General features: G+C 38.0%; 1 long non-coding RNA gene across 1 annotated transcript in view; it reads left to right on the top strand.

Annotated features, from left to right (window-relative positions):
- The first annotated feature begins 7230 nt into the window (after nt 1-7230).
- The window catches only part of LOC145537032 (uncharacterized), a 172652-nt gene continuing 155345 nt past the window's right edge, over nt 7231-24537 (top strand). The window contains exon 1 of the long non-coding RNA XR_014076139.1: nt 7231-8220. This is a non-coding gene — a long non-coding RNA (uncharacterized LOC145537032). The remainder of the gene's footprint in view (nt 8221-24537) is intronic.

Genomic DNA, 24537 nt, shown 5'->3' with positions numbered 1-24537 from the left:
TTTATTGTATTTTGTCAAATACTTTTTCTACGTCAGTTGAGATGACCATATGCTCTTTATACTAATGTTATGATGTATGTGTCTGAATCTTCGCAACCCCTTGGACAAGAATACTGGAGTGTATATGTTCCCTTTTTCAGGAGATCGTCACAAACCAGGGATCAAACCCAGGTATCCCGCATTGCAGGCGGATTCTTTATCCTGTGAGCCATCAGAGAAGCCCATGATTGATTGATTTTGAGATGTTAAACCAATCTTACATTTCTGTGATAAATCTCACTTGGTCATGGCGTATAAACTTTTTTAAAATATTGATGATACAATTTATTAGCAACCTATTAAAGATTTTTGCATCTATGTTTATAAGATATTTGTTGGTAGTTTTCTTTTCTTCTAATCTTTTTTCTTGTTTTGATATCAAAGTAATACTAGTCTTATAGAAAGACTTGAGAAAATTTCACTCTTCTTTATTTTGAGAGAATTTGTGAAGAATTGATAATAATTCTCCCTTAATTTTTTGGCAAAATACATCTATGAAACAATTTAGGCCTGAGCTCTTTGTAGGAAAAAATTTAGTAAGTAATTCAACTTCCTCTCTTGTAACAAGTCTATTTATATTTTCAATTTCTTATTGAGAGAATGTTAATAGTTTTTGTCTTTGTAGGAATTTGCCCATTGAATTTGAGTTACCCAATCTGTTGGCAAAAAGTTTCTCATAGTATTCTACCCTAATCCTTTTTATGACTTTTAGGTTTGTAGTAACTTCCTCTCTTTGTTTCCTGATTTTAGTAACTGTAATTTTTTTTTCTGTTTTTCTTGCTAGACTATTTTTATTATTTCCTGACTCTAACTGCATTAATAAAATTTACCCTTCTTTTCCAGTGTCTTAAAATGGAAGTTCAGGTAATTTATTTGAGATATATTTCTTCTTTTTTAAATGCAAATATTTGAAGGTATATATTTTTCTTTATTCATTTTTGGCTGTATGTCATAAATCTTGTTGTGCCTTCATTTTCATTCATCTCAAAGTATTTTCTATTTTCCTTTTTGATTCTTTCTTTGACCCAGTGATGAAAATACAGTTTTAAACAGTTTTAATTTTTTACAGCAAGATCTCAACCAATAAATCACACAACATTTTGGTGGTTAAGATATATTCATTACATCATTAAATTCCATAAAAATACTCATTCACTGCAAAACTCTAGCACATTTAGAACTGATCCTTCTTTGAAAAACATGATTTTATTATTAGAAATACTTTCCATGTTATTAAGTAAAAATATCATTTTAATGTTTTATAAAATACTGTTAGATCTATTATTAAATGCTAATATATTTAAATTATGTTATTAAATATTGGCAAATAATAGTATTTCATATAATATTTTAATATTATAAAATATTATTACATTTTAAATATTGTTACTAATACTTGAGATAATATAATTTGTTGCACTATTTTAACAGATAAAGCAATTTAGTCTCAGATTAAATGGATTTTCCAAGGGTGTATAACTGGAAATTGGTCAAACATCTTTAGAACCAGAACCCTTGATATTTCAAGTGAAGGACCATTCTCATTATCCCCATATCCATGGTTTTCAAAGATAGCTTTCATTTTAATATATTTCTTATCAAAAACATGAAAAACAAGCAATCTTCCTAATTCCAAAGTATAAATCCAAATAAACCATTATTTCATGCATTACATTATAACCATACTGACTTATATTTTGAAAATATGAAGCATAATTTGCCTTTATTAATTTGATTTTCAAAATTTGAGCTTAAAAAAAGGTCTTTTATTTCAAGAGGCAAATTATTATTCAGACAGATGTTGATTTTAGTTTGAATTCATGCAAAGTAACTAAGAAAATATGAGCCTTGCACTTGTGAAAATGCAGTGCATTATAGATAGTTCTAAAAATCTTAATGGATATTAGTTCAGACATTAGTGAGCATGGCCTATGTAAAACAGTTATATCTTTATTTGAGATTAAAATGAGCAATTCATAATATATCTTTCAATGCTTAGATTCTGTCCCTGTAATATAATTTGATTTAAAAATAATTATAAAGTACCACAACTCTTAATATATTGATTTTGTGTACTTGTATATATGTACTAAGGAAGAGAGAAAGAAATAAATAGGGAAAAAGGAAATGATCTGTGGATAAAGAATTTTCTAAAAGAAAGCATAATTTAAAAATACATTTAAAGATTTAAAATAACATAGACAAAGATATTGTCTATCTCTGAAGAGTCAATTTCATAAACTCACCTATTTTAAGGCTAGAAAAATTTATTAAATTTTAGGAATGTATTAGTGAGTCAACAAAATACTTTACAATTTATCAATGTATCATGACAGTTTTTTGATATTTCTGTATCAAGTGGAGCACAAAAATTCACTGAGAATTGTGATATTCACTAGGCTTACGTAGAAGTTACTTCATAATGGATATTCTTGCTGTCAAATTGTAATCCTATTAACCAATCATCCATTAAAATTTACTGTGGTTATTTAACAACCAATTCAATTATCAGGAAAAGAATGAGCAAGAAAGTCAGGAGGAAATGGAGAAATAATGCTAGCTAAAGCAATAGAAAAGAATCACATAAACCCCAAGCTCTAGAATACCTTAATCACATGCACACTTTCATCTATTAGTCATAAAATTATTAATCCCAAAATGCATTCAAAATATTTTGTATGTCATGTATTGTGTTTATATTAGCTTTAGAACAGCTAAAAATTTACTCACAACCATAAGAGCAAACAATGAATAATTAAGGAAGACTTACCATAAACAGTAAATAAGAAATTATATTGAAGCAGAAACATATCACCTTGAGTAAAATCGTTAAGAAACAGAACAATATACTAAGGCATATTTAAAAACAGCAGCCGTATGATATATATCCTTAGGGTTTTAAAAAGAAGCACTAAAAGTCTTATGTGTAGCACAGTAAACATAAATGAGTCTATAAATTATAATAGTTCAAAAACATATTTTATAAAATTCCTAAATGTATACTAAAGACCTGGTATTACATTCATCACTTATATCAACAAATACTAATACATAATAAATTGTGAAATTAGAGTATTTATTCCTCCACAGATTCCAGATTCACCCATCACCAGTCCCTCCCATCAGGAAGCTTCCACAAGCCTTTTGTCCTTATCCATCAGAGGGCAGACAGAATGGAAACCACAATTAAAGAAAAGTAACCAAACTGATAACTTGGATCACAGCCTTGTCTAAGTCGATGAAGCTATGAGCCATGTCATGTAGGGCCACCCAAGACAGACGGGTCATGGTGGAGAGTTCTGACAAAATGTGGTCCACTGGAGAAGGGAATGGCAAACTGCTTCAGTATTCTTGTCTTCAGAACACCATGAACAGTATGAAAAGGCAAAAAGATAGGACACTGAAAGATGAACTCACCCGGTCGCTAGGTGCCCAATATTGCTACTGGAGAAGAGTGGAGAAACAGCTTCAGAAAGAATGAAGAAGCTGTGCCAAAGCAAAAACAACAAACAGTTGTAAGTGTGACTGGTGATGGAAGTAAAGTCCAATGTTGTAAAGAACGATATTGCATAGGAACCTATAATGTTAGGTCCATGGATCAAGGCAAATTGGAAGTGATCAAACAGGAGATGACAAGAATGAAAATTGACATTTTAGGAATCAGTGAACAAAAATGGACTGGAATGGGCGAATTTAATTCAGATGACCATTATATCTACTACTGTTCACAAGAATCCCTCAGAAGAAATCGAGTAGCCCTCACAGTCAACAAGAGTCTGAAATGCAGTACTTCGGTTCAGTCTCAAAAATGACAGACTGATCTTGATTGGTTTCCAAGGCAAACCATTCGATAAAACGGTAACACAAGTCTATGCCCCAAACACAAATGCTGAAGAAGCTGAAGGCAAACAGTTATATGAGACCTATAAGACCTTCTAGAACAACACTGGAAAAAAAAAAAAAGTCTTTTTCATCATAGGGGACTGGAATCCAAAAGTAGGAAGGCAAGAGATGCCCAGAGTAACAGGCAAGTTTGGCCTTGGAGTACAAAATAAAGCCAGGCAAAGGCTAATAGAGTTTTGCCAAGAGAACGCACTGGTCATAGCAAGCACCCCCTTCCAACAACACAAGAGACGATTGTACACACGGATATCACCAGACGGTCAGTATCAAAATCAAATTGATTATACTCTTTTCAGGCAAAGATGGAGAAACTCTATACAGTCAGCAAAAACAAGACTGGGAGATGACTGTGGCTCAGATAATGAACTGCTTATTGCCAAATTCAGACTTAAATAGAAGAAAGTAGGGAAAACCACTAGACCATTCAGTTATGTCCTAATTCAAATCCTTTACGATTATGCAGTGGAAGTGAAAAATAGATTCAAGGGATTAGATCTGATAGACAGAATGTCCAAAGAGCTATGGACAGAGGTTTGTGACACTGTGCATGAGATGGTGATCAAAACCATCCTCAAGAAAATGAAATCCAAAATGGCAAAATGATTGTCTGAGGAGACCTTACAAATAGCTGAGAAAAGAAGAAAAGTGAAAGGCAAAGGAGAAAAGGAAAGATATATTCATCTGAATGCAGAGTTCCAAAGAATAGCAAGGAGAGATGAGAAAGCCTTCCTAAGTGATCAATGCAAAGAGATAGAGGAAAACAATAGAACAGGAAAGACTAGAGATCACTTCAAGAAAATTACAGTTACCAAGGAAACATTTCATACAGAGATGGGCACAATAAAGGACATAAATGGCATGGAACTAACACAAGCAAAAGATATTAAGAGGAGATGGCGAGGAGAGCAGAAGATGGCGGAGTAATAGGACGGGGAGACCACTCTCTCCTCCACAAATTTATCGAAAGAACATCTGAACGCTGACCAAACTTCACAAAACTACTTCTGAAGGCTGGCTGAGGACGTCAGGCTTTCACAAAAACTGCGCATTATCTTCAAAAGAGGTAGGAGAAATTATAAAAGATAAAAAGAGAGACAAAAGAGTTAGGGACGGAGACCCGTCCCGGGGAGGGAGTCGTAAAAGAGGAGGAATTTCCAAGCACCAGGAAACCCTCTCACCGGCGGGTGTGGGGGAGGATTTTTTATCTCGGAGGGCAACGTAACTGGGAGGAAAAATAAATAAAATCGACAGATTACGTGCCTAAAGCAACTCCCAGCAAAGAACCCCAGACGCTCGCATCATCCGCCACCAGCAAGTGGGGGCTGAACGGAGAGGAGCGGGCGGCATTGCCTAGGGTAAAGACCGGGCCCGAGTGCCCCGAGGGCAATCTGAGGGAGCTAACGTGAGATAGTAACCTAAACTGTGGGACAGCGAGAGAGAGAACTATCCCGCGAAAAGCCCAACTCTAAGGCACTGCCGGCCCGCTCACAGAACAAAGGACTGAGCGATACCAGAGGAGAGCTAGCCGGCTGCGGACTGCGCCATCCCCCGCCGGACACAGCGGGCAGGCGGGGCCCGCCAGAGCCGGAAAGGGGCAAACTCGGCTCCAGAGAGGGCACCCCCTACCAAACTGCAAACAGGCTCCCAGTTTTTTAAGCAAAGACTGCCTGAGATCCCGGAGGGTCGACAGCAGCCGGGAGGGTCGCAGCCAGAGACCAGCTCCCCAGAACCGACACAAAGCACACCGGAGCCGGGCGCGCCCGTAAACCGAGGCGGGGACCAGGGAGGTGATAAGCCGCACCGCCCCAACAGGGGACAGCGCCCTCGCCAAACTCCTGGCCGCCTGGGCAGCTCCGACCGGGAACGGCACAAGCCGCAGGCAAAATCGAGTCTGCGCCTTTGTGGAGTAACCGGGAGCCTGAACCTGAGCGGCTTAGTCCTGGGAAGTGCACGCAGCTCAGGGCCCGCTCCCCGGCCGAGTAACCTGAAGCCTGAGCAGGGTAGACGGGGAAAGCACACACGCCGTGAGCGGGGGCGAACCCAGTGCGGCCGAGACACTGCGAGCTTACCACACACACGCCAGAATTGCAGTGTTCCTTCCTCCCCACAGCACGATTGAACAAGCGAACCTAAAGAGATCACCTCCACCGCTTTGATGCAGGGCGGAAATTAGATACTGAAGAGATCTCCAAACAGAAGCCAAATAAACAGAGGGAAGTGCTTTGGAAGGGACAGGCCAACAGATTAAGATCCCTGTAGCTAATACCGACTGCATTAAAAAGGACCTACAGATCTTGAAAAGTATAAGCAGGAATAAGGATCTATCTAAAACTGAGCAGATCCCACACTGCTCACAACAGCTCCAGAGAAAGTCCGGGATATATATATTTTTTACTATTATTATTTTTTTTAATTTTTTTTTAATTAAAAAATTTTTTTTTCTCTTCTTTCCTTTTTCTTCAAGTCCTCTATTACACCTTTAAGTTTCATTTTCATAACCCACTGTTAACTTGCAAAAAAAAAAAAAAACCCTATTTTTGAAGCAAACTACATACATATATCTTATACCTTTTGTGTTTTTTTTTTTTTAATGTTTTTTTCCTGTTCTACATTTTTTTACTGTTTCTTCTTTTACTGTTTTACTGGTTTTTTTTCTTTTTACACTGTTCCCTTTTTTCTTTTCTTTTTTTTTTTTTTTTTTTAGATTGTAAGTTTTATAAGAGTCTAACCTCTACTCTAGATTTTTAATCTGTGTTTTACATATTTGATATCAACTTTGTACATTTAAGAACCCAATCTTTAGGACCCATTTTTACTCAGGAGTGTGATCACTGGCCTGATCACTCTGTCCCCCTATTGATGCTCTTTCTTCTCCCCCAGGGAACCTCTATCTCCCACCCTCCTCCTTCTCTTCTCAACCCAATTCTGTGAATCTCTGAGGGTGTTCTGGGTACCGGAGAACACTTCAGGAACAGGATACTGCCCATATCTCTCTCTCCCCTCTTAATTCCTCCCTTTCTACTCATGCTCACCTCTGTTACCTTCCTCCCCCCTCTCTATGTATCTCTGTGAATCACTCTGAGGGTTCCAAACTGTGGAAAGCACAGAGGGAAGTGCTTACTGGCTAGATTGCTCTCTCCACATTTGAATTCCCCTCTTCCCCTCCTGGTCACTACAACCCACCCCCCCCACCACATCTCTCCATGTAACTCAGTGAACCTTTCTGGGTATCCCTCACTGTGGAGAATCTTTTCACCATTAACCTAAAAGTTTTATTATTGAGGCTGTATGGAAGGAGAAGTCTTGAGGCTACTGCAAGAATAAGACTGAAAGCCAGGGGAAACATTAATTAATAAGAGACCATCCAATAGCCTCCATAAATTCACTGAAACCAAGCTCCACCCAAGAGATAATAAGTTCCAGAGCAAGACATACCACGCAAATTCTCCAGCAACGCAGGAACATAGACCTGAGCATCAATATACAGGCTGCCCAGAGGCACACCAAATCCATAGACATCTCAAAAATTAATACTGGTCACTCCATTACACTCAAGAGAGCAGAAATCCAGCTCCACCCACCAGAACACCGACACAAGCTCCCCCAACCAGGAAACCTTGACAAGCCACCTGTCCAACCCCAACCGCAGTGAGGAACCTCCACAACAAAGAGGAACTTCATACTACCAGAATACAGAAGGGCCACGCCTAACACAGCAATCTAAACAAGATGAAAAGGCAGAGAAATACTCAGCAAGTAAAGGAAAATGAGAAATGCCCACAAAGCCAAACAAAAGAGGAGGAGATAGGGAATCTATCCGAAAAAGAATTTAGAATAAGGATAATAAAAATGATCCAAAATCTTGAAAGCAAAATGGAGTTACAGATAAATAGCCTGGAGACAAAGATTGAGAAGATGCAAGAAATGTTTATCAAGGACTTAGAAGAAATAAAAAGGAATCAATATAGAATGAATAATGAAATAAAGGAGATAAAAGACACTCTGGAGGGAACCAACAGTAGAATAACGGAGGCAGAAGATAGGATAAGTGAGGTAGAAGATAGAATGATGGAAATAAACGAAGCAGAGAGGAAAAAAGAAAAAAGAATCAAAAGAAATGAGGAAAACCTCCGGGACCTCTGGGACAATATGAAACGCCCCAACATTCGAATCATAGGAGTCCCAGAAGAAGAAGATAAAAGGAAAGGCCATGAAAAAATACTCGAGGAGATAATAGTTGAGAATTTCCCTAAATTGAGGAAAGAAATAGTCACAGAAGTCCAAGAAACCCAGAGAGTTCCAAACAGGATAAACCCAAGGAGAAACACCCCAAGACACATATTAATCAAATTAACAAAGATCAAACACAAAGAACAAATATTAAAAGCAGCAAGGGAAAAACAACAAATAACACACAAGGGGATCCCCATAAGGATAACAGCTGATCTTTCAATAGAAACCCTTCAGGCTAGAAGGGAATGGCAGGACATACTTAAAGTAATGAAAGAGAATAATCTACAACCCAGATTACTGTACCCAGCAAGGATCTCATTCAGATATGAAGGAGAATTCAAAAGCTTTACAGACAAGCAAGAGCTGAGGGAATTCAGCACCACCAAACCAGCTCTCCAGCAAATGCTAAAGGATCTTCTCTAAACAGGAAACACAGAAAGGATGTTTCAACACGAACTCAAAACAACAAAGTAAATGGCAACGGGATCATACTTATCAATAATTACCTTAAATGTAAATGGGTTGAATGCCCCAACCAAAAGGCAAAGGGTTGCTGAATGGATACAAAAACAAGACCCCTATATATGCTGTCTACAAGAGACCCACCTCAAAACTAGGGACACACACAGGCTGAAAGTGAAAGGGTGGAAAAACATATTCCATGCAAACGGAGACCAAAAGAAAGCAGGAGTCGCAATACTCATTTCAGATAAAATAGACTTTAAAATAAAGGATGTGAAAAGGGACAAAGAAGGACACTACATAAAGATCAAAGGATCAATTCAAGAAGAAGACGTAACAATCATAAATATATATGCACCCAACATAGGAGCACCACAATATATAAGGCAAAAACTAACAAGTATGAAAGGGGAAATTAACAATAACACAATAATAGTGGGAGACTTTAATACTCCACTCACGCATATGGATAGATCAACTAAACAGAAAATTAACAAGGAAACACAAACTTTAAATGATACAATAGACAAATTAGATTTAATTGATATTTACAGGAGTTTCCACCCCAAAACAATCAATTTTACCTTTTTCTCAAGTGCACATGGAACTTTCTCCAGGATAGATCACATCCTGGGCCATAAATCTAGCCTTGGTAAATTCAAAAAAATTGAAATCATCCCAGCCATCTTCTCTGACCACAATGCAGTAAGATTAGACCTCAATAACAGGAAAAAAACTATTAAAAGTTCCAACATATGGAGGCTAAACAACACGCTTCTGAATAACCAACAAATCACAGAAGAAATCAAAAAAGAAATAAAATTATGCATAGAAACGAATGAAAATGAAAACACAACAACCCAAAACCTATGGGACACTGTAAAAGCAATACTAAGGGGAAGGTTCATAGCAATACAGGCGTACCTCAAGAAACAAGAAAAAAATCAAATAAATCAACTAACTCTACACCTAAAGCAACTAGAGAAGGAAGAAATGAAAAACCCCAGGGTCAGTAGAAGGAAAGAAATCTTAAAAATTAGGGCAGAAATAAATGCAAAAGAAACAAAAGAGACCATAGCAAAAATCAACAAAACTAAAAGCTGGTTTTTCGAGAAGATAAACAAAATTGATAAGCCATTAGCCAGACTCATCAAGAAACAAAGGGAGAAGAATCAGATCAACAAAATTAGAAATGAAAATGGAGAGATCACAACAGATTCCACAGAAATACAAAGGATCATAAGAGACTACTACCAACAGCTATATGCCAATAAAATGGACAACTTGGAAGAAATGGACAAATTCTTAGAAAAGTATAACTTTCCAAAACTGAACCAGGAAGAAATAGAAGATCTTAACAGACCCATCACAAGCACGGAAATCGAAAGTGTAATCAGAAATCTTCCAGCAAACAAAAGCCCAGGACCAGACGGCTTCACAGCGGAATTCTACCAAAAATTTAGAGAAGAGCTAACACCTATCCTGCTCAAACTCTTCCAGAAAATTGCAGAAGATGGTAAACTTCCAAACTCATTCTATGAGGCCACCATCACCCTAATTCCAAAACTAGACAAAGATGTCACAAAAAAGGAAAACTACAGGCCAATATCACTGATGAACATAGATGCAAAAATCCTTAATAAAATTCTAGCAAACAGAATCCAACATCATATTAAAAAGATCATACATCATGACCAAGTGGGCTTTATCCCAGGAATGCAAGGTTTTTTTAACATCCGCAAATCAATCAATGTAATACACCACATTAACAAATTGAAAGAAAAAAACCATATGGTTATCTCAATAGATGCAGAAAAAGCCTTTGACAAAATTCAGCATCCATTTATGATTAAAACCCTCCAGAAAGCAGGAATAGAAGGAACATATCTCAACATAATAAAAGCTATATATGACAAACCCACAGCAAACATTATCCTCAATGGTGAAAAATTGAAAGCATTTCCCCTAAAGTCAGGAACAAGGCAAGGATGCCCACTTTCACCACTACTATTCAACATAGTTTTGGAAGTTTTGGCCACAGCAATCAGAGCTGAAAAAGAAATAAAAGGAATACAGATAGGAAAAGAAGAAGTAAAACTCTCACTGTTTGCAGATGACATGATCCTCTACATAGAAAACCCTAAAGACTCTACTAGAAAATTACTAGAGTTGATCAATGAATATAGTAAAGTTGCAGGATATAAAATTAACACACAGAAATCCCTTGCATTCCTATACTCCAATAATGAGAAAACAGAAAGAGAAATTAAGGAAACAATACCATTCACCATTGCATCAAAAAGAATAAAATACTTAGGAATATATCTACCTAAAGAAACAAAAGACTTATATATAGAAAACTATAAAACACTGATGAAAGAAATCAAAGAGGACACAAACAGATGGAGAAATATACCGTGTTCATGGATTGGAAGAATTAATATAGTGAAAATGAGTATTCTACCCAAAGCAATCTACAGATTCAATGCAATCCCTATCAAGCTACCAATGGTATTTTTCACAGAACTAGAACAAATCATCTCACAATTTGTATGGAAATATAAGAAACCTCGAATAGCCAAAGCAATCTTGAGGAAGAAGAATGGAACTGGAGGAATCAACCTGCCTGACTTCAGACTCTACTACAAAGCCACAGTCATCAAGACAGTATGGTACTGGCACAAAGATAGAAATATAGATCAATGGAACAAAATAGAAAGCCCAGAGATAAACCCACGCACATATGGACACCTTATCTTCGACAAAGGAGGCCAGAATATACAATGGAGAAAAGACAATCTCTTTAACAAGTGGTGCTGGGAAAACTGGTCAACCACTTGTAAAAGAATGAAACTAGAACACTTCCTAACACCGTACACAAAAATAAACTCAAAATGGATTAAAGATCTAAACGTAAGACCAGAAACAATAAAACTCCTAGAGGAAAACATAGGCAAAACACTCTCCGACATAAATCACAGCAGGATCCTCCATGACCCACCTCCCAGAATATTGGAAATAAAAGCAAAAATAAACAAATGGGACCTAATTAAAATTAAAAGCTTTTGCACAACAAAGGAAACTATAAACAAGGTGAAAAGACAGCCTTCAGAATGGGAGAAAATAATAGCAAATGAAGCAACAGACAAACAATTAATCTCAAAAATATACAAGCAACTTCTGCAGCTGAATTCCCGAAAAATAAATGACCCAATCAAAAAATGGGCCAAAGAACTAAACAGACATTTCTCCAAAGAAGACATACAGATGGCTAACAAACACATGAAAAGATGCTCAACATCACTCATTATTAGAGAAATGCAAATCAAAACCACAATGAGGTATCATTTCACACCAGTCAGAATGGCTGCTATCCAAAAGTCTACAAGCAATAAATGCTGGAGAGGGTGTGGAGAAAAGGGAACCCTCTTACACTGTTGGTGGGAATGCAAACTAGTACAGCCACTATGGAGAACAGTGTGGAGATTCCTTAAAAAACTGGGAATAGAACTGCCATATGACCCAGCAATCCCACTGCTGGGCATATACACCGAGGAAACCAGAATTGAAAGAGACGCGTGTACCCCAATGTTCATCGCAGCACTGTTTACAATAGCCAGGACATGGAAGCAACCTAGATGTCCATCAGCAGATGAATGGATAATGAAGCTGTGGTACATATACACAATGGAATATTACTCAGCCATTAAAAAAAATACATTTGAACCGGTTCTACTGAGATGGATGAAACTGGAGCCCATTATACAGAGTGAAGTAAGCCAGAAAGAAAAACAACAATACAGTATACTAATGCATATATATGGAATCTGAAAGATGGTAACGATAACCCTATATGCGGGACAGAATGAGAGACACAGATGCATGGAACAATTTTATGGACTCTGAGGGAGAAGGTGAGGGTGGGCCGTTCTGGGAGAATGGCATTGAGACATGTGTATTGTCATATGTGAAACAGAGCACCATTCCATGTTCGATGCATGTGACAAGGGCTCGGGGCCGGGGCAGTGGGATGATCCAGAGGGATGGGAGGGGGAGGGAGGTGGGTGGGGGGTTCGGGAAGGGGAACACATGTAAACCCATGGCTGATTCTTGTCAATGTATGGCAAAATCTATTACAATATTGTAAAGTAATTAGCCCCCAAGTAAAATAAATAAATTTATAAAAAAAAAAAAAAAAAAAAAAGAAGAGATGGCAAGAATACACAGTAGAACTATACAAAAAAAGATGTTAATGACTCAGATAACCACAATGGTGTGATCACTCACCTAGATCGTTATCCTGGACTGGGAAGTGAAGTGGGCCTTTTAGGAAGAATCACTACAAAGCTAGTGGAGATGATGCAATTCCAGCTGAGGTCTTTTGAATTCTAAAGCTGATGCTGTTAAAGTGCTGCACTCATTGTGCCAACAAGTTTTGGAAATTCAGCAATGGCCAAAGGACTCAAAAGATAAATTTTCATTTCAATCCCAAAGAAAGGCAATGTGAAAGAATGTTCAAACTACCACACAATTGCACTCATCTCACACACTGGCAAAGTAATGCTCAAAATTCTCCAAGTTTACCTTTAGCAGTATGTGAACAGAGAATTTCCAGATGATCAACCTGGATTCAGAAAAGGCAGAGGAACCAGAAATCAAATTGCCAATATCCATTGGATCATATAAAAAGAAGATAATTCTAGAATAACATCTACTTTTGTTTCATAGATTATGCTAAAGCTTTTGACTGTGTGTATCACAAAACGGTGGAAAATTCTTAAAGAGACAGAATACCAGACCATCTTACATGTCTCCTTAGAAATGTGTATGCAGGTCAAGAAGCAACAGCTATAACTAGACATGGAACAGACTGGTTCCAAATTTGGAAAGGAGTACATCAAGGCTGTATATTGTCATCTTGCTTATTTAACTTATATGTAGAAGTATACCATGTGAAATACCAGGCTGGATGAAACACAAGCCAGGATCAAGATTTCAGGGAGAAATATCAGTAACCTCAGATATGCAGATAGCACCACACTTATGGCAGAAAGGAAAGAGGAACTAAAGAGCCTCTTGATGAAAGTGAAAGAGGAGATTGAAAAAGCTGGCTTGAAACCAAACATTCAAGTGGTCCCATCACTTCATGGCAAATAGATGGGGAAACAATGGAGACAGTGACAAACTTTATTTTCTTTGGCTCCAAAATCACTGAAGATGGTGACTGCAGCCATGAAGTCACCTTGGAAGCAAAACTATGACACCTTTTCCTTGGAAGCAAAACTATGACAAACCTAGACGACATATTAAAAAAAAGAGACATCACTTTACCGACAAAGGTCCATCTAGTCAAAGCTATGTTGTTGTTTTTTTTTTTCCAGTAGTCATGTATGCATGTGACAGTTGAACCTTAAAGAAAGTTGAGCACCAAAGAATTGATGCTTTCAACTGTGGTGTTGGAAAAGACTCTTGAGAGTCCCTTGCACTTCAAGGAGATCAAACCAGTCAATCCTAAAGGAAATCAGTTCAGCTCATTTCAGTTCAGTTCAGTCGCTCAGTCATGTCTGACTCTTTTTGACCCCATGAATAGCAACACACCAAGCCTCCCTGCCCATCACGACTCCCGAAGTCTACCCAAACCCACGTCCATCGAGTCAGTGATGCCATCCAGCCATCTCATCCTCTGTCTTCCCCTTCTCCTCCTGCCCCCAATCCTTCCCAGCATTAGGATCTTTTCCAATGGGTCCGTTAGGGTCTTTTCAACACTTCGCATGAGATGGCCAAAGTATTGGAGTTTCAGCTTCAACATCAGTCCTTCCAATGCACACCCAGGACTGATCTGCTTTAAGATGGACTGGTTGGATCTTCTTGCAGTCCAAGGGACTCTCAAGAGTCTTCTCCAACACCACAGTTCAAAAGCATCAATTCTTCGGCACTCAGCTTTCTTCACCGTCCAACTCTCACATCCATACATGACCACTGGAAAAACCATAGCCTTGACTAGACCGACCTTTGCTGGCAAAGTAACGTCTCTGCTTTTAAATATGCTATCTAGGTTGGTCATAACCTTCCTTCCAAGGAGTAAGCATCTTTTAATTTCATGGCTGTAATCACCATCTGCAGTGATTTTGGAGCCCCCAAAAAATAAAGTCTGTCACTGTTTCCACTGTTTCCCCATCTATTTCCCATGAAGTGATGGGACCAGATGCCATGATCTTAGTTTTCTGAACGTTGAGCTTTAAGCCAACTTTTTCACTCTCCTCTTTCACTTTCATCAAGAGGCTCTTTAGTTCTTCCTTTCTTTCTGCCATAAGGGTGGTGTCATCTGCATATCTGAGATTATTGATATTTCTCCTGGCAATCTTGATTCCAGCTTGTGTTTCTTCCAGCCCAGCGTTTCTCATGATGTACTCTGCATATAAGTTAAATAAGCAGGGTGACACTATACAACCTTGACGTACTCCTTTTCCTATTTGGAACCAGTCTGTTGTTCCATGTCCAGTTCTAACTGTTGCTTCCGGACCTTCATACAGGTTTCTCAAAAGGCAGGTCAGATGGTCTGGTATTCCCATCTCTTTCAGAATTTTCCACAGTTTATTGTGATCCACACAGTCAAGGGCTTTGGCATAGTCAATAAAGCAGAAATAGATGTTTTTCTGGAACTCTCTTGCTTTTTCAATGACCCAGCTGATATTAGTAATTTGATCTCTGGTTCCTCTGCCTTTTCTAAAACCAGCTTGAACACCTGGAAGTTCACGGTTCACGTATTGCTGAAGCCTGGCTTGGAGAATTTTGAGCATTACTTTACTAGCGTGTGAGATGAGTGCAATTGTGCGCTAGTTCAAGCATTCTTTGGCATTTCCTTTCAGTCCTGAATATTCATTGGAAGGACTGATGCTGAAGCTGAAACTCCAATACTTTGGCCACCTGGTATGAAGAATTGACTCTTTGGAAAAGACCCTGATGCTGGGAAGAATGAAGGCTGGAGGAGAAGGGGACAACAGAGGATGAGATGACTGGATGGAAAACACCTACTTAATGGACATGAGTTTTTGCACGCTCTGGGAGTTGGTCATGGACAGGGAAGCCTGGCGTGCTGTAGTCCATGTAGTCAGAAAGAGTCAGACATGACTGAGCAAATTAACTGAACTGAAAATATTTATAAGTTAACATACATTAAAAATACATTAACACACAATCAAATAAATGAGTGATGATGAAAAATGCATATTTCTAGTTACTCTTCTAATCCATATGGGTTAGGGACTAAATCTTCAATACCTACTGACAGAATTAGATAAATATTTCATCTCTACTTTTGCTTAAACTGTAGATCTGACACCAAATCAACTGGAGCTGTGCACATGAGCGTAAAAAAGGGAAAAAGTAAAATGATATGCCCTATTGTCAAACATTAAAATGATATGAATAATGAGCATTGGTCAAGAAGTATGGAATGTATACTCTAAAAGTATTTTAATATTATGATGTTTAAAAATAGGTTCCATTTGACTCAACAATAATCTTTAAGGAATTTATATTAGGGGATAATTGAATAGTTGTGAAAATATTTATGTATGAAGAAATTTGTCACAGCAAAAAATCATAGGAAAAAATGATAGAAGCCTAAGTTTCTACTGATTAGCATTGATAAGGTATTCATAACATGAATTTGGATATAGTTATATAATTAGGTTTTATAAATAATTAAATATATTTGATATTGATAAGCTATATAAGAACGTTGGCAGTGCAAAACGCATAATTTATGTAGTGTGATACAATTTGTATAAAATCGTACTTGGATAACTGTGTGTGTGAATTTGTGTAGAAGGTGGAGACATATACAGATATATGGAAACAGAGAGAGACAGAGACAGAGAATTGACGTTTGAAAGCATGATCTCCAAAATTTTGTCAGTGATTACTTTAAATGGTGGAATTTAGAGTGATTTTTAAAAATTTTCTTCCTTATCTTCTGCTTTAATTTTTTAATGAACATATGAATTGTACACTAAAAATTCTGATTTATTTACTGTAGCCTGGTTGTTTTCCTAGGAGATTTCTTGAGTGAATAGATGTTATCTTCTTTGTTCTATAAGCCCCATAGCACAACATCCTGCAGTTTTGTTCAGTTCAGTCTCTCAGTCGTGTCCGACTTTTTGCGTCTTCAATAAATATTCCCTGAATATTTAAACTACACAAGAAACTATGTTAACTTCTAGAGGACTGCTAAAGTCTAAAAGAGTTAAACTAGAATTCGGAGTGATCTGACATGCTAGCAAAGCATTACTTCCAAATCACAATGACCTATAATAATTATGTAGAAAATAAAATGAACAATATCAAAATGGACAAATGAAACACAGCAAAAATCAGACATGAACAACAAGGTACTGAACAACAACAAATAGTTCAGTTCAGTTGTGTCTGACTCTTTGCAACCCCTTGGACTGCAGCACACCAGGCTTCCCTGTCCATCACCAACTCCCGGAGCTTGCGCAAACTCATGTCCATTGAGTCGGTTATGCCATCCAACCAGCTCATCCTCTGTCATTCCCTTTTCCTCCTGCCTTCAATCTTTCCCAGCATCAGAGTCTTTTCCAATGAGTCAGTTCCTTGAAATATATACAAGTAATACAACAAATAGCAGATACATTAAATCTACACTATTCTAAAAGCTAAATAGAACTAGGCATGTATACTGGTGTAAGAGATCACATTTAGAAAGCTGATGTCATCCTCTCAACTCACATATACATATTTTTCTTTTAATTTGAGTCTTCTAAAAGCTTTAATTTTCTTTAAAAATAGTTAATTAAGAAGCTATTGTTTTTGTTGTTGCTGTTGTTCAGTTACTAAATTGTGTCCAACTCTGCAATCCCATGTACTGCAGTATGCCAGGTCTGAAGCTGTGCTATTCATACAGTATCTGCCACAATGGCCAGAAGAATCTTTTTTTTTCTTTTTCTTTTTTTTAATTGGTATAATTAAAATAATTAAAAATTTTTAATTGAATAATTGCTTTACAATGTTGTCTTAGTTTCTGGAGTACAACAAAGTTAATCAACAATATGCTGTGTATATATATATATCCCCTCTCGTTTGAGCCTCCCTCCCTCCTGCATCTCACCCCCCAGATCATCACAGAGCAGTGAATTGAGCTCCCTGTGCTATAGAGCTACTTAGTGCTAGCTATCTATTTTACACAAGGTAGTGGATGTATGTCATTTGTAATCTCCCAAGAGAATGATTTTCACATGCTTAAATAGCACACAGACCTAGAAGAGAAAATGTGAGAGTTGGACCATAGAGAAAGCTGAGTACTGAAGAATTGATGCATTTGAACTATGGTGTTGTTGAAGACTCTTGAGAGTCCCTTGGACTTCAAAGAGATTAAACCAGCCAATCCTAAAGGAAATCAGTCCTGAACATTCATTGGAAGGACTGATGCTGAAGCTGAAGCTGCAAAACTTTGGCCACCTGATGTAAAGACCTGATTCATTGGAAAAGACCCTGATACTGGGAAAAAATGAAGGCAGGATGAGAAGGGGATGACAGAGGATGAGATGGTTGGATGGCATCACTGACTCAATGGACATGAGTTTGAGCGAGCTCTGGGAGTTGGTGATGGACAGGGAAGCCTGGTGTGCTGCAGTCCATGGGGTTGCAAAGAGTCAGATACAACTGAGTGACTGAAATGAACTCAACCTAGAAGAGAAAATGTATAAAAGTTATTAACTGTGATGGGAAAATTGTTCTTCTTTTCTTTCCTTATTTTAATTTATCTTTAAAGGCATGCCTTTTCAGGCTTTCCTGGTGTCTCACTGGTAAAGAATCTTGTTGCCCATGCAGGATATATGGGTTCAATCCTTCATCCGGGAAGATCGGGCATGCCACAGAGCAGCTAAGCCAGTGCACCACAACTGTTGAGCCTGTACTCTAGAACCCAAGAGCCACAGCTATTGAGCCCATGTGGACAGCTACTGAAGCCTGAGTGCCCTAGAGTCCATGCTCTGCAGCAAGAGAAGTCCATCACTGGAACTAGAGAGTAGACCCTGCTCTCCACAACTAGAGAAAAACTCATACAGCAATAAACACTCAGTACAGCCAAAAAGTAATAAATGAAATAAAAATATTTTAAATATTTTTATTAGTTTATTTTCTATTTTTTAACTTTACAATATTGTATTTGTTTTGCCATACATTGACATGAATCCACCATGGGTGTACATGTTTTCCCCCACCAGAACCCCCCTCCCACCTCCTTCCCCATCCCATCCCTCCAGGTCATCCTGGTGCACCAGCCCCAAGTATCCTGTATCATGCATTGAACCTGGACTGGCGATTCATTTCACATATGATAATTTACATGCTTCCATGCCATTCTCCCATATCATCCTACCCTCGCCCTCTCCCATAGAGTCCATAATACTGTTCTATTTATCTGTGTCTCTTTTGATGTCTCGCATACAGGGTTATCTTTACCAATTGACTAAATACCATATATATGTGCTAGTATACTGTATTGGTGTGTTTCTTTCTGGCTTACTTCACTCAGTATAATAGGCTCCAGTTTCATCCACCTCATTAGAACTGATTCGAATGTATTCTTTTTAATGGCTGAGTAATATTCCATTGTGTATATTTACCACAGCTTCCTTATCCATTCGTCTGCTGATGGGCATCTAGGTTGCTTCCATGTCCTGGCTATTATAAATAGTGCTGCGATGAACATTGGAGTACACATGTCTCTTTTAAGTTTTTTTTTTTTTAATGTGCGCCTTTTCAAATCAGTATTCAACTTTAAGTCATACTTGGAAGAGTAAAGGAAGATTTGATTTTTTTTAATGTATACCTACCTACAGCTTTACATGTATAATCTTAACATGTTTTGATTTTTAAAGTTAAGATCTTTTGTAATGATTGTTTTCTGAAAATTTGCTCTAATTTATATTGATATTTATATGTATACAATTCCAATTTTAGTTACTAAAATTATATCTTATGGTTTAAAACATTTCCAATTTCTGAAAGAGAAGTGAAGAGGTAATTTCTTGTCAATGAACATGTATAATCTTATTCAGAGGATTTTAAGTAGTCTGTACACATATTGATTGAAGGAAAAAAGGAGTTTCAGGTTTATTTTATTCAGGTAGACACAAGGAAGTATTTCCAGATTTTGAGAATTTTTAAAGGCTAGAATGGAAATCTAAGGAAGGCTATATGGAGCCTTGTTGGGGAAGGCAGGCAAATTCTGGTGAATGAAATTCTTAGCTCCCCATTGCAGCTAAGAATATCATCTAAAGAAAGCAGCTTAGAGGGAGTCTACCCAAACCCATGTCCATCGAGTCAGTGATGCCATCCAGCCATCTCATCCTCTGCCGTCCTCTTCTCCTCCTGCCCCCAATCCTTCCCAGCATTAGGATCTTTTCCTATGAGTTAACCCTTTGCATCAGGTGGCCAAAGTATTGGAGCTTCAGCTTCAACAGCAGTCCTTCCAATGAACACCCAGGACTGATGTCCTTTAGGATGGACTGGTTGGATCTCCTTGCAGTCCAAGGGACTCTCAAGAGTCTTCTCCAACACCACAGTTCAAAAGCATCAATTCTTCGGCACTCAGCTTTCTTCACATTCCAACTCTCATATCCATACATGACTACTGGAAAAACCACAGCCTTGACTAGACGGACTTTTGTTGGCAAAGTAATGTCTCTGCTTTTTAATATGCTGTCTAAGTTGGTCATAACTTTCTTTCCAAGGAGTAAGCATCTTTTAATTTCATGGCTGCAATTACCAGCTGCTGTGATTTGGAATCAAAATAAATAAATAAATAAAATCTGACACTGTTTTCACTGTTTCCCCATCTATTTCCCATTAAGTCTAAAGACCAGATGCCATGATCTTAGTTTTCTGAATGTTGAGCTTTAGGCCAATTTTTTCACTCTCCTCTCTCACTTTCATCAAGAGGCTCTCTAGTTCTTCTTTACTTTCTGCCATAAGGGTGGTGTCTTATGCGTATCTGAGGTTATTGATATTTCTCCCAGCAATCTTGATTCCAGCTTGTGCTTCTTCCAGCCCAGTATTTCTCATGGTGTACTCTGCAGATAAGTTAAATAAGCAGGGTGACAATATACAGCCTTGACATACTCCTTTTCCTATTTGGAACCAGTCTGTTGTTCCATGTCCAGTTCTAACTGTTGCTTCCTGACCTACATACAGGTTTCTCAAGAGGCAGGTCTGGTGGTCTGGTATTCCCATCTCTTTCAGAATTTTCCACAGTTTATTGTGATCCACCCAGTCAAAGGCTTTGGCATAGTCAATAAAGCAGAAATAGATGTCGCTCTCGAACTCTCTTGCTTCTTTATGATTCAGCAGATTTTGCCAATTTGATCTGTGGTTCCTCTGCTTTTTCTAAAACCAGCTTGAACATTAGGAAGTTCACGGTTCAGGTATTGCTGAAGCCTGGCTTGGAGAAATGTGAGCATTACTTTACTAGCGTGTGAGATGAGTGCAATTGTGCGGTAGTTTGAGCATTCTTTGGCATTGCCTTTTTTTGGGATAATAATCATAGTAACATTTTCAATTTCAGTAAATTTTCCATTGAACTTATAATTTTATAAACCATGTGTATAGCATTTATTTTCAGTTGGCCCAATTCACTTTGTGGCGTATTATCCCTCTAGTACAGGATCCAGTACTTTTAATTAATTCTCTTTAATTCCCTTTTCTGGAACATTTTACAGCATTTTTTTTTTTTTATAATATTGACATCTTTGAAGTGCATAATAACCTACCTTTAAAAAAAATCGATTATTGATTTGGGTCTTACTTTATATTTTGTCATGCATGATTAAAGTCATGCATCTCCAGCAGAATTCTGTGAAAATGATGTCACATTTCTTCAATGGCATCTCATCCAGAGACAGATGAATTCCAACTGTACTATACTAAAGATGTTAATTTTGAGCACGCAGTCAAGTTATGGTTCTAACTGCTCATCTAATTACCTACAACCAAACTTCATTCTATGGTAATGATTTTTCCCTTGTAACATATGCTATCTGTTGGATGAATCTTTAAGATCATGTAAATATCCTGCTCTTCTTTAAAGCTTCATTATAAAATTGGCATCTATTTTTTCCTTAATCAATCTTTATTGGGATAGTTACCAAATGAAGAGTGTCCCATTATTTCACATTCACAAGTCAGCCTTTGGCATTCTCTTTATTTATCTGTTTACAAATGGGTTAGACTCATATATTTTTATAATTTCCCAATTGTTTGATTCATTAGTATAATCATTTTAGTGCTAAGATTGCACAAATTTGGCTAGCAAAAGACTTTTCGAGCTGACTTCTCTGTCACTTTACCATGCCTCCAGCTTAAGATATTGGTTCAGTGTTCACTTTGACCTATACTGCTCTAGTCTAGGAAACAGATATCTCCCATAGGATCCTTACTGTCTTTAAAATTCCTATTGGAAACTAAGATTTAGGTGGTAATGTGTCCATTGTTAGTAGGGTGCCTTTGCTTCCAGGTTGTTTCATTGCTAGGCATAGGAAATATATGCATGTTAATACACATTACATATGCACGTGCATTTACACGTACATATTTATGCATAGGTGGATAGTTCAGTTCAGTTCAGTCACTCAGTCATGTTCAATTCTTTGAGACCCCGTGAACCACAGAATGACAGGCCTCCCTGTCCATCACCAACTCCTGGAGTTTACCCAAACTAATGTCCATCGAGTTGGTGATACCATCCAGCCATCTCATCCTGTCGTCCCCTTCTCCTCCTGCCCCCAATCCTTCCCAGCATCAGGGTCTTTTCCAATGAGTCAACTCTTAGCATGAGGTGGCCAAAGTATTAGAGTTTCAGCTTCAACATCAGTTCTTCCAGTGAGCACCCAGGACGGATCTCCGTTAGGATGGACTGGTTGGGTCTCATTGCAGTCCGAGGGTCTCTCAAGAGTCTTCTCCAACACCACAGTTCAAAAGCCTCAATTCTTCAGTGCTCAGCTTTCTTCACAGTCCAACTTTCACATCCATACATGACTACAAGAAAAGCCATAGCCTTGACTTGACGGACCTTTGTTGGCAAAGTAATGTCTCTGCTTTTTAATATGCTATCTAGGTTGGTCATAACTTTCCTTCCAAGGAGTAAGCGTCTTTTAATTTCATGGCTGTGATCACCATCTGCAGTGATTTGGAGCCAAAAATAAATAAATAAAGTCTGACACTGTTTCCATTGTTTCCCCATCTGCATAGGTGGACAGGTAGATATATATTTACATAAAATCATAATTTCTCATTGTTGTTTTTAGTCACTAAGTCATGTCCAACTCTTTGCGACCTCATGGACTGCAGCCTGCCAGTCTCCTCTCTCCATGGGATTTTCCAAATAAGAGTACTGGAATAGGTTGCCATTTCCTTCTGCAATACGGATACCTCCAATTTCAGCCCATTCCAAAGGTTCTTTCTTGTTTACACATATTCCACATTTGTATGATTTTTCTTCTACAGTGAGAACCCTGGTTCAGTCAATCTGTTTAAACCACACACACACACACACACACACACACACACACACACACAAATGTAGTATTCAAATACTTGGATTGGGGTTCCCCAAGACAATCTTCATGCTCAATGATATGCTAGGAGGAACCCTAGGACTTTTCAATCCAATCCCAAACTAGGGCAATGCCAAATAATGTTCAAACTACTGCACAATTGCACTCATTTCACATGCTAGCAAATCAATGATCAAAATCCTTCAAGATAGGCCTCGGCAGTATGTGAACCGAGAACTTCCAGATGTACAAGCTAGAAAAGTCAGAGGAACCAGAGATCAAATTGCTAGCATCTGTTGGATGATAGAAAAAGCTAGAGAATTCCAGAAAAACATCTACTTCTGCTTCATTGACTATCATAAAGCATTTGACTGTGTAGATCACAACAAAATGTGGAAAATTCTTAAAGAGATGGGAATAATAGACCACCTTACCGGCCTCCTGAGAAACCTATATGCAGGCCAAGAAGCTAGTTATAATCAGACATGGAACAACAGACTGGTTCAAAATCGGGAAAGGAGTACATCAGGGCTGTATATTGTCATCCTGCTTATTTAAGTTATATGCAGAGTACATCATGCAAAATGCTGGGCTGGATGAAGCACAAGCTGAAATCAAGATTGCCAGGAGAAATATCATTAACCTCAGATATGCAGATGACACCACCCTTAAGCAGAAAGTGAAGAGGAATTAAAGAGCTTCTTGATGAAAGTGAAAGAGAAGAGTGAAATAGCTAGCTAAAATGCAACATTCAAAAAATGAAGACCATGGCATCCAGTCCCATCACTTCATGGCTAATAGATGGGGAAACAATGGAAACAGTGAGAGACTTTATTTTCTTAGGCTCCAAAATCACTGTGGATGGTGACTGCAGCCATGAAATTAAAAGACACTTGTTCCTTGGAAGAAAAGCTATAGCCAACCTTGATAGTGTATTAAAAAAAGAGACATTACATTGCCAACAAAGGTCCATATAATCAAAGCTATGGTTTCCCAGAAGTCATGTATGGATGTGAGATTTGGACCATAAAGAAGGCAGAGCATCGAATTAATGCCTTTGAACTTTGGTTCTGGAGAAGACTCTTGAGAGTCCCTTGGACAGAAAGGACATCAAACCAATCAATCCTAAAGGAAATCAATCCTGAGTATTCATTAGAAGGACTGATGCCAAAGCTGAGGCTCTAATACTTTGGTCACCTGAAATGAAGAACTGACTCATTGGAAAAGGGCATGATGCTGGGAAAGATTGAGGGCAGGAGGAGAAGGGGATGGTAGAGGATGACTTGACTGGGTGACATCACTGACTCAATGGACATGAGTT

This window comes from Giraffa tippelskirchi, chromosome X (assembly GCF_054371585.1).
Source record: "Giraffa tippelskirchi isolate mGirTip1 chromosome X, T2T-mGirTip1v1.2.pri, whole genome shotgun sequence".
Lineage (NCBI taxonomy): Eukaryota > Metazoa > Chordata > Mammalia > Artiodactyla > Giraffidae > Giraffa > Giraffa tippelskirchi.
Note: the sequence above shows the minus strand (reverse complement) of the source record. Positions and strands in the feature narration are given on the sequence as shown.